Here is a 9,916-nt window from a genome sequence, read left to right as displayed (position 1 = left end):
AGGTGTAAATCTGTAATTATCAGTAATGTTGAACATCTTTTTATGTACCTAATTGCCTCACATACATCTGCTTTAGTGAAGTATTTGTTAAAAATTTCATCTATCTTTAGTAGGTTTTGCTTTTGTTTTTTATCTTGTTGTTTTGATAGTTCTTTATATATTCTGAATACAAGTCCTGTGTGAGAACTGTGAATTGAAATATAGATTTTATTCCAGTCTCTGGCTTCTCTTTTCTTTCACTTAACTGTGTCTTACAAAGAACAAATAATTTTAACTTTTATCAAGTCAAATTTATAATTTTTTTCTGTTAGATACCATTCTTTCAGTTTCTATCTAGACCTCTTAATCCAAAGCCAAAAAAACTTTCCTCATATTTCATTCTAGAAGTTTTTCAAATTTTACATCCAAGTCAATAAATATTTTAAGCTAATTTTGTATATATTGTAGTTATGGACAGAAGTTATATTTTTGTTTTGCATATAAAATTGAAAGTATCTTTTCTCCAGTATATCGATGTTACAACATTGTTGAAAAACAGTTGATCGCATGTCTTCTCTGGACTCTCTTCAGCTCAACTGACGTATTTTTCTATCTTGACTCATTGATTATTTTGATTATAACACTTTATAATTAATATGAAAATTAGAACATAGAAGTTCTACACATTTTTTTTATCTTGTTGGCTATTCTAGGTCTTTGAATTTTTAAATGAATTTTAAAACTAGTTTTTCAGTTTCTAAAAAAAATGTAATGTTGAATTTAAAAGTTAATGTTGAGAAAGTTGACTTCAGATTTTAGTTTCCAACCCAAAAAGATGGAAAATCTTTACCATGTTAGATATTTAATTTCTTTCAGCAATGTTTTATAGTTTTTACAACAGAGGTCTTTCATATAATTTATCAGATTTATCCCTAAGTAGCTCATATTTTTTGATATTATAAATGATGACATTGATGCTATTTTTAAATTTTATTTTCCAATTTTTAGTTTTTAATAAATTGAAATATAGTTAATTTTTTTATACTAATCTTACATTGTGAAACCCTGCTAAACCCATTTATAAGTTTGGTGGTTTCTTTGCTAATTCTATTAGATTTTCTTTGTTAAAGAACTAGTAACTCATCAATAAAGACTGTTTTTTTATTTATCCTTTAAAATTTATACATATATTTTTTCATTATTACATTGGTTAGACCTCTAAGAGAATGTGAATAAAATTGGTGAAAACAGACATAGCCTACAGTTAGAGGTCACTCTTGGTGTTGTACATTCTGTGGGTTTGGACAAATGTCTAATCACAAGTAGCCTTTAGGATAGAGTCATATGGAGTAGTTTCACTGCCTTAAGAATCTTCTGTGCTCCATCTGCCCATCCCTCTTCACCAATAACCCCTGGAAACCATTATCTTTTTATTGTTTCCATAGTTTTTCCTCTTTCAGAATGTCATATAGTTGAATCATACAGTATGTAGACTTTTCATATTGGCTTCTTTCACTTAATAATATATATTTGTTTTCTCCATGTTCTTTCATGGCTTGATAACTCATTTCTTTTTAGCACTTAATAATATTTCACTGTCTGAATGTAACACAGTTTATTTATTCATTCATCTTCTAAAGGACATCTTGATTACTTCCAGGTTCTAGTAATTGTGAATAAAGCTGTGTTGACCTGTAACAGAAAGCCAGATCTTTTTCCCGCACAATAGGTTTACTGGGGAACAACGAAAAATTCCAATTTGAGACATGCTAATAGAAAGCCATACTCATGTCCAGGAAAACAAAAGAAAGGAACCCTATTTTATGGACTTCCAAGGGGCTGTTTTCATTGAAGACCCCATTGGAGGAAACTGGAAGTTCAAAAAATAGTGTCTTTTCATTGGCTGAATTATAGCAGTTGCTCATTGGCTAAGCTGTTACTGGGCAAAGAGGAATCTTTTTTTCCTCTTGCTGAGGTAGTAAAATAGTATCACTTCCTGTCAGAGATGTAAGTTACATCTTTACATGTTGAGTGACTCATGCACAAGAGTTTTCTTTCCTAGCTTTCAGACTCCAATTTAAGTAAAGTTTCTGTTTATTAATTTTCATAGCTACTATAAACGTCTGTGTGCAAGTTTTTGTATGGACAGAAAATTTCAACTCCTTCAAGTAAATACCAAGGAGCAAAATTGTGGATTATATTGAAAGAGTGTCTAGTTTTGTAAGAAACTACTAAACTATCTATCTTCCAAAGTCGCTGTTCCATTTTACATTATCACTAACAACGAAAAAGAGCTCCACATTCTCACCAGCATTTCTTGTTGTAAGTATTCTGGATTTGGTCAATTCTAACAGGTATGTGGTTTCTCATTGTTGTTTTAATTTGCATTTTTTGATGACATATGATATGGAGCATCTTTTTATATGCTTATTTGCCATCTGTATATCTTCTTTGATGAGTTGTCTGTTAAAATCTTTGGTCCATTTTTTAATTGGATTGTTTTCTTATTGTTGAGTTTTAAGAGGTTTTTTTGCACAATTTGCATAATTTTCTCTTGACACTGTCTTTCACAGAGCAAAAAATAAAAAATAAAAAATTAATTTTAATTAAGTCCGGATAATCATTTATTTATTTCAAGGATTATGTGTTCAACGCTGTACCTAAAAAATTATCACCTAACCCAAGATCACCTAGAGTTTCTCCAGTGTTTTCTTCTAGAAGTTTTATAGTCTATCCTTTACATTAGGTCTGTGATCCATTTTGAGTTAATATTTGTGAAGAATATAAAGTCTGTGTCTAGATTAATTTTATTTGTATGTGGATATCAAATTGTTCCAACCTCATTTGCTGCTGAAAGTTTTTCATCGGTGCTCTGTGTCAGTTTAGGGAAGTTTATGTCTTTTTTATGTTTGCTAAAAGCTTTTATCAGGAGTGGAATTGGTATTATGTAAAGCCTTTAAAGAAAATTGAAATGATCAGTTAAAATTGTGAATTACATTGACTAATTTTAAGTAAAATATTTTTGAATTTTAAAAACTTATTACAGAAAAGTTGCAAAGACATTAAGAAGAGTTCTTGACTTTGATGTATTATTACTTCCTGTTGCATTTCCAAATGCTATCACTTTAAATAGAGCAGACATATTTAAAGGCCTTTTCAAATTGGTCTCTTGACTGTTTCAGTAAAACAAGTTTCCCTGTTTGTGGAGTTTCTAATCTGTCTTCAAACACTGTTGATTCTCAGTTTTGTACTGACCTAGGGTAGCAGAACTACTTCATTTTTAAATATCTGGTAATCTTGCTAACTGTTCTAAATATACTGTTGGGTTGGCTATTATAATTCAATATCTTGCTCTGCGATTTGAGAAGCACTATACTTTTGGAATTTGCCAGCTACTACCTGCCCTAACCTTTTTACTGGCCATAACAGTAACATATACAGCCATAGAAGGGCAGTGCTTAGTCACCATTTCTGACTGCTATCAGAAGTTTTGGTGACAGTATAGGGTTTTTTTTTATCAAATGGCCCAAATATTCCAAATGCCACCTAACAAACCTTGAATCTGTAATCCAGTCTATGACTGGTCCATATTAAATCCATCTTGATATAAATAACTTTATACTAGTTAATTAAAGGACAACTTCTCCACTGTTGTTTTTCCATCAATCAAGTAGAGCCATCATTTTTTCCTACAGAAATTTTTCGAAACATATGGTTTGTTGATAATAAGTGATATTTCAAAGTAGGCTACATCTCTGCTATTTTGATCTGCTTTCTATAAGCATGATTCAATATTTAATCTATCATTGTTAAGGATTATTTAAAAATGCCTAGTTTGGGAATATACTATTTTAAGTGTAATTTTGCATGATTAGTTAAAGAATAAGTAAAAACTCAATGTACAATAAAAATTATCATGCCAAAAGGAACAAAAACCCTATTATAACATTGATAACATGAAGGAATAACTATTTATGGAGTTAGTTTTAATATTTTTATTACACACCAGATATATGTCTCATGATTAACATTTTCCCATTTATTACATAAATGCAAAATGTTACAATTTCTAACTATTTATAACATTAATTTTAGCTATTAAAAATCTGTAACTTTTTCATGCTTCCATATAAACATGTAACAGTATTGGCTACTTCAAAGAATTTTATTACATCTTAGTATTTAAGTGGCATGGTAAAAAAAAAATGCAAACCATATGCAAATAAGATAGTAGGAGTAACAATTTTCTATATGTGTGGAAGGATTTCACAAAATTCCGTTCATGCCAATTTTTCTGTTAGTAATTCAGTGGGAAAAAAAGGATCACTGATATTGTTTAAGGATTTGAAATACCAGCCAATCATCAGTTAACTTATTGTGTATCATCAAAAATATCTAGTGAAAATTGCTTGTCAAAATACACATACATTTTTAAATGTCAATGAAAGTGACAAAATATTCTCAAATTTTATTCCTTAACACAGTCTCCTTTTTTCTATTTTCAGCAGTGGATCTAATAAAATAAAATGTCAACTTTTATGCTACAATGCATAGTCTGTAACTTGGAGAGGAATGGATTCTTGAATTGTATAAGGTCATATAAATATTGACCTTGATGATTATAAAAATCAGGTGGAATTTTTTGAAGAGACCAGATAGACTGGAGTAACAAAATAAGCTTAATGAAAGCAGTTGAAGATAAAAGCTGTTCCCGAGGACATTTTAAGTAAAGAATAAAAATAAAATAAAATTGCAAGCTTGTTAACTGTACACCTAAAATACATTATTATACTCAAATCAAACAATTGTCACATTTCTAATGCTTATGTGGAATTACACATATTCATAAGACATGTGATACAGACTCTAACTGCATCTAATTTATAGAGTAGTGAAGTATCCTCTGTCACCACCCCCATCAGTTATATTTATTTACAGAATATACAATGAATATCACACAAATTGTAGTTTATTTCTGGACTGATTAATCAGAAAAGTGTGCAGTATTTAATTTGAGTGTGTATACACACACACACACACACGCACACGCACACGCACGCATATATATGTGGGTATGTATGTACATAAGTATGTATGTGTGTGTGTGTGTGTGTGTGTATAGCAGGTTAAATATGTCAAATTCATAATATTTATTAATTCACTTGAAATATTTATTGAGAACATAGTGTGCTAAGTACCATTTAAAATAAATAAAACAGGATCTTTGGAAACATGGCAGGGTGAGAGACATCCCCATATCTCTCCCCTTGAAACAACAATAAACTAAACATCTAAAACTCAACAAAAAACACCCAAACTGCACATCAGCATGTCTGAGCTTTGGATCTGCGCGTAAGAGCTACCACGGGTCAAAACCCTGGGAGTCAGGTGGTGCACTGGAAGAAATAAAGAAGCTGCCTCTTGCAGCTGCCAGAGCTTCTTGTAGGAGGAGGGAGAGGGGAGTAGGAGTGGCAAGTTCCCTGAACAGTTCTGCCTTGGAAAGCTGTGAGGTCACTGCAGCTGGTGGCAGGGCCTAGTCATCATGGCAGAAAGCAGAGAAGCAGAACAGCAGAAAAACAACAGTTAATATTTACCAGCCACAGTTGCAAAACCGAGGTAGAGCCACAGCCCCTAACCCCAACCCAGAAGGCCCCTTCCCCCATACCCTCTGAGACTGAACACTGTGGAGCCCTAGGGGAATCTGAGCAAATGCTTCTGAAACTGTTGCTAACACTGACAGGGATTGAAACTGAGGGTAGTGAGTGAGATTAAACACATATCAGAAGATAAAAAGCCATTATTATGGCTTTATATAAAGCAGGGATCCAAGAGGTTTAGATGCCACCTACTAGAAACCAAAAGAAAAGTGCCTTCTTTGCAGCAGGCTAAAGAGAGACTTTTATATAATAAATCTTTCTGGGGAAAAAAAAAAAAAGCTGAATACATTTCCATTAATGCCCAGGCAGATAAATAGTCCAATAAACACCATGAACAACTAAGGTGACAAGGCATCTCAGAAAGAAAGAGAAAAATCTCCAGAAAATAAGCTTACAGACATAAAAATATGCAATTTAAGTGACAGAGAATTCAGGATGGTACTTGTGAAAAAAACTCAGTGAGTTCCGAAACAAGTCATATCGACAATTTCAGGAATTGAAAAAACACCTATATGACCAGAGCAAGGAGAATGAAACCCTCAAAAAGAACCAAATAGAACTTTGGAGATAAAGAAAACACTACAAAAGGTGAAAAGTGAAATAGCAAGATTGGGAAATAGAGTTGACCAAATGGAGCAAATGGAGGAAAAGATCCGTAATATTGATGACAGAAATCTAGAAATAAATCAGAAGAAGAGAGAAACTGAAGAATGGAAATAATGAAAGAGAAATTCAAGAACTAGCTGATACCATTATATTTCTTCTATTATCAGGAGAGGAAACATAAGAATAATGGGCATTATTGATGGAAAAGAAAGGTAGCAGGGACTAGAAAGCATTTTCAGACAAATAGTGGATGAGAATTTCCCCAATCTAAGGAATGAGCTGGAGCTTGGGATTCAAGAAGTCATCACAACACCCAATTATCTCAACCCCAAAAGGCTTTCACTACAACACATTGAATTCAAATTATCAAAAATCAATAAAAAAGACAGAATTCTCAGAGCAGCCAGAGAGAAGAAAATGGTAATTTATAAAGGAAAACCCATTAGATTATCCTCAGACTTCTCTATGCAAATCTTATAAGCCAGAAAGGAATGGAGTCAAATATTTAAACTATTAAGTGAAAGGAACTGCCAGCCACGAATAATGTATCCAGCTAAGCTCTCCTTTAGATATGAAGGAGAAATTAATACTTTTCAAGACATACAAAAATTGAGTGGATTCTCTACTACGAGGCCTTCACTACAGGAAATACTGAAAGAGGTCAGCTCATCTAAAACAAAATGACACACACACAAAAAATACATAATTAGGAGTAAGGTGATTAACAGGTGGATGAAAGCAGAGGAGTGTAACTCTTACTAGGAACAGGGCATTATAATCTTAAAATAGAAAGAAATTTGCTATAGCAAGATAGTAATGAACGTTCAGCATACATTGGGATAAATTGAATAACAATGAATGAAAAGGGGAGGATTCAAAGATCCAGATTCATAAAGGAGAATGGAGATAAGGCAAACACAGAAGAAAATGGATGACTGTGTGTGATACACACACACACACACACACACACACATAATTACCCTTTATATATTTGTAATGGTAACACATACCAAAGATTCAGAACTGAAGTATGTAACATAAAAGAAGAACCAGTGACAGAATCCACAAAAGCCAACTAAAATAAAGAAAACAGAAACACAAGGACGAGGAAATAATGGAAACACTGAGCTACCAGAAAGCAAAAGATAAAATAGCTATAAGAAGCCCTCATATTTCAATAATCACCCTAAATATAAATGGACTGAACTCACCAATAAAAAGCACAGAGTTGCAGAATGGATCAAAAAACAAAACCCAACCATATACTGCCTCCACGAGATACATCTCAGCTCCAAAGACAAATATAGATTCAAAATGAAAGGGCGGAAAATGATATTTCAAGCAGATGGCATTCAGAGAAAAGTGGGAGTAGTGGTACTAAAATCAGACGAAATAGACTTCAAAATAAAAAAGGTAAAGAAAGATATGGAGGAACACTTCATAATGATAAAGGGAGTCGTACGCCAAGAAGACATAACACTTATTAATATTTATGCTCCCAATCAGGGAGCCCCGAAATTTATAAAGCAAATACTAAGAGAACTAAAGGGAGAAACAGACCAAAACACTGCTTATACATTCTTCTCTAGTGAACATGGAACAGTCTCAAGAATAGACCACATACTGGGACACAGAGATAGCCTCAACAAATATAAGAGGGTTGAAATCATACCGACCATATTCTCTGATTATAGTGCTTTGAAACTAGAGATCAACTTCAAAAAGAAATCAGGAAGAATCACAAATACATAGAGATTAAACAACATGCTCCTGAAGAATAACTGGAACAGAGAAGAAATAAAAAGAGAGATTAAGAGATATATAGAAATGAATGATAATAATAGTACAACATATCAGAACTTTTGAGACAGCAAAAGCGGTCATAAGAAAGTTTATATCATTACAGGCCTACCTTCAAAAACAAGAATGAGCCCAGATAAACAACCTAACACTTCATCTTAAAAAACTAGAAAAGGAAGAACAAAGGAAGCCTAAAGTCAACAGAAGGAAAGAATTAATCAAAATTAGAGCACAAATAAATGAAATTGAAAACAAACAAAAAACAATAGAAAAAACAAATACAAGAAAGAGCTGGTTCTTTGAGAAGATTAATAAAGTTAAAAAAGCCCTGGCTAGACAAAGCAAAAAGAAAAAGGACACAAATAAATAAAATCAGGGATGAAAGAGGAGAAATTACAACTGATATTGCAGAAACACAAATGATCATACAAGAATACTATGAAAAAGTATATAACAACAAATTTAATAACCAGGAAGAAATGGATCAGTACTTAGAAAAATACAACATTCTTAGACTGAACCAAGAACTGGAAAATCTAAATAGACTGTCAGCAGTATGGAAATTGAAACAATTATCAAAAACCTACCAAAAAGCAAAAGTCCAGGACCAAATGGCTTCACCAGTGAATTCTATCAAACATTCAAAGATTTAATACCTATTCTCCTCAAACTCTTCCAAAAAATCAAAGAGGAGGCAATACTTTCCAACTCATTTTAGAGGCCAGTATTACCCTGATACCAAAACCTGGTAAAGATAACACAAAAAGAAACCTACAGACCAATATCTCTTATGAACACAGATGCAAAAATTCTAAATAAGATACTAGCAAACTGAATACAGCAACATATTAAAAAGATTGTACACCATGATCAAGTAGGCTTCATCTCAGAATCACAGGGATGGTTCAAATTATGCAAATCAATTAATGTGATACACTACATAAAGAAATTTAAAAAATAATCATGTGATTATATCAACAGATGCAGAAAAAGCTTTTGACAAGATACAGCATCCATATATGATCAAAATACTTAACACAATCAGAATAGAAGGAAAGTACTTTAACATAATAAAGGCCATCTATGACAAGTCCTCAGCCAACAGTTATAGTGAAAAACTAAGTCTATGGCCATGCCACCCTGATCATGCCCAACCTCGTCTGATCTCAGAAGCTAAGCAGGGTCAGGCCTGGTTAGTACTTGGATGAGAGACTATCTAGGAATACCAGGTGCTATAGGCATTTAAAATAAAGAGAAAGAAAAAAAAAGGAAGGAAGGAAGGAAGGAAGGAAGGAAGGAAGGAAGGAAGGAAGGAAGGGAGGAAGGAAGGAAGGAAAGAAGGAAAAGAGAGAAAAACTAAATCTTTCCCTCTAAGATCAAGTACAAGGCAAGGCTGTCCACTATCACCACTGTTATTCAATATAACATTGGAGGTCCTAGCGAATGTAGTTATACAAGACAATGTTATGAAAGGCATCCAACTAGGAAACAAAGAAGTCAAGCTGTTACCATCTGTGGGTGACATGATTCTCTATATAGAAAACCCTAAAGACTCCACAAGAATACTACCAGAAACAATAAGCAAATACAGTAGTCTCTGGATGCAAAATCAATGTTCAAAAATCCAGTGTTCCTATACTCTAATAACCAGAAAAAGAAGCTGAAAAAATAATTCCTTTTGCAATTGCAACAAACAGTATAAAATACCTAGAAATAAATTTAATGAAATGTGAAGGACCTATTTAATGGAAACTACAAGATCCTATTAAAAGAAATTGAAGAAGATACAAAAAATGGAAAGATATTCCATGTTCTTGGATTGGAAGAATCAACACGGTTAAAATGACCATATTACCTAAAGCATCATACAGATT

At 32.8% G+C, this 9,916-nt stretch overlaps 1 pseudogene; it reads left to right on the top strand.

Annotated features, from left to right (window-relative positions):
- The first annotated feature begins 9,164 nt into the window (after positions 1–9,164).
- LOC118614118 lies at positions 9,165–9,283 on the top strand (annotated as a pseudogene).
- Positions 9,284–9,916: the final 633 nt, after the last annotated feature.

Source organism: Rousettus aegyptiacus, unplaced genomic scaffold (genome assembly GCF_014176215.1).
Source record: "Rousettus aegyptiacus isolate mRouAeg1 unplaced genomic scaffold, mRouAeg1.p scaffold_m13_p_2, whole genome shotgun sequence".
Classification (NCBI taxonomy): domain Eukaryota; kingdom Metazoa; phylum Chordata; class Mammalia; order Chiroptera; family Pteropodidae; genus Rousettus; species Rousettus aegyptiacus.
This window is presented reverse-complemented; position numbering and strand designations above follow the sequence as displayed.